General features: G+C 37.3%; 1 long non-coding RNA gene across 1 annotated transcript; it reads right to left on the reverse strand.

Moving 5' to 3' along the window:
* Positions 1-1,117: 1,117 nt before the first annotated feature.
* LOC106002455 lies at positions 1,118-1,644 on the reverse strand. Its single transcript, XR_001175928.1, has 2 exons — positions 1,518-1,644; positions 1,118-1,402 (listed from the first exon to the last, which is right to left on the reverse strand). It is a non-coding gene; the product is annotated as an uncharacterized LOC106002455 (long non-coding RNA).
* Positions 1,645-2,150: the final 506 nt, after the last annotated feature.

The following is a 2,150-nucleotide window of genomic DNA, read 5'->3' on the forward strand; positions in this document are numbered from 1 at the left end:
CCACTTCTGGCTTTTTTCTTTTTGCTTATGTGGTGCTGAGGAATCGAACCCAGGGTCTCATGCATGCAAAGCAAGTGCTCTACCACTGAGCCACCTTCCCAGCCCTCTGCTACATTTTTAAGCAACATGAACAACTTATACTTTAACGGTATAATCTTTCACAATTCCAGAATTATATCAGTTGGTAATACAGCTTAAGTAGCTGACATGGCTGAAAAGTATAAATGTTTTATATATATATCTATACACACACACATATATAAACACACATACATATAAAACAGAAATATCACAAATGCCAATTTTTCCAACCTAAAAGAAATCCCAAGGAACTACCATTCCAAAACATAACTGGATACACATTTACCATGTACATGCTAGGTTTTGGGTTTTGTCATTTCTGATCTAGAGACTTATGCTTGAATCTCTGAAAATAAACATTAGTCATTTTTATACCTATATACTCCATAAATCCATCACAAATCCTATGTGTGAGTTATGACTCAGCCAAACAGGTCATGGTAGGCTAACAACTCCTCAATCTTAGATTATAAATATTTTTTTGGTTAGTCGTGGGGCTTGAACATGGCCTCGGCACTGTCCCTGTGCTCTTTCATTCAAGGGTAGCACTCTACCACTAATAGCCACAGTACTACTTCCAGTTTTCTGAGGGTTAACTGAAGATAAGTCTCAGGGACATTCCTGCTTGGGCTGGCTTTGAACCATGATCCTGAAATCTCAGCCTCCTGAGTAGCTGGGATTACAGATGTGAACCACTGGCACATGGCCAAGATTTTTTCTATGACAGGAGTCATGAGGAACCTCTCTGTTAGCAAATGGAGATATTTCCACCTTTGGTAGACTGTTAACATGATTCTTATTATTATGGAATTTGTGAAGCCACAATTAAAAATAACTTGTAGGCTTTATTAAAATGAAAAAAGGAAGAAAAGGATTAAATACAAATTCTACATCTCCTTGAAACAAAAATCCTATAGTTGTTTTTGGTGCAAGACATGCCACATCACTGAAGCACTTGAGAATTGTCATGAAATCCCAGCAAAAGTTATAATTGATTAGAAACCAGCAATTAAAAAAAACACCAGAGGCGCACAGATTTTTTTTAAAGGATTTTTATACTATATTAAAAAACCACAAAATAAAAAAGGGATCAATCAACATATCCCTTAGAAGTCCTTCCAAGAGTCTCAGTGTCCAACAGCTATGGAGCTGATGCCTTTTTCTGCCCAGTCTGTAGCTTATTTGAGGATCATCGGAATGACGTTAGTTCTTAAAAATCAAACTTGCTCTGCCAAATCCAAGACCCTGAATTTATCCAAATTGTAGAAACATGCTTTTACCACTCGTCCACCAAAATACCTGCCATTCAGATCAACAACAGCTAAAAAGAAAACAAAAGACAACCAGTTAATAGAAGTATCCTGTAGCTTTAGCTTAAATAACAGTCTAATCTCCAGCCCTTGTAATATTCCTTGACGCTTACTGGTATAACTTACCTTTAATTGCTGATTCAACTCTTTCAAATTCTAAAAATATTCGGACTGCTTCATCATCAGGGGCACCAGGAATCTGGAAAATAAAGTAGAATGAGTAAAGTTATTATTTGAGACACTACTTGTGTTAGAGCAAATTATCATCATGCATGAATAAGTTGTAAATTACTAACTAAGCAAGTGTAATTTATTCATCAGCACAAATGTGCTTAATGTCTGTATTATGCCAGGCATCATGTTAGGAGCAGGTAACACCCAGATAAGAAGCTTTTTTACTTCTTCAAGTAAGCTGCCTATGCCAGCTGACATAATTATGTAATCATCAAACAGCTAAAGATAAAGCAGAGACAGCAGAAATAAAAGCACAAGTTCAGATGAAAAGAATTCATACTCTATTTGCATTTCACCAACATACATTTTGATCAGGTCTAGCTTTGTCTAGCTTTCTAGGCCTTCTAAAGGCTCCACTCCATTCATGCCAGTATCTCCTACTCATCTACCACAGCCACCATTCCATTGGGGTAGGCCTGCTCACCGTCTCCTGCTACCCCAATGGAAGTACTCCCCACCCCATACCCATGTCTGCCTGCTCAGTCCAAAACATAGCTTACATCTGATACTGTGTTTTTTTTTTTT

Source organism: Dipodomys ordii, unplaced genomic scaffold, assembly GCF_000151885.1.
Source record: "Dipodomys ordii isolate 6190 unplaced genomic scaffold, Dord_2.0 Scaffold11047, whole genome shotgun sequence".
NCBI classification, from domain to species: Eukaryota; Metazoa; Chordata; class Mammalia; order Rodentia; family Heteromyidae; genus Dipodomys; species Dipodomys ordii.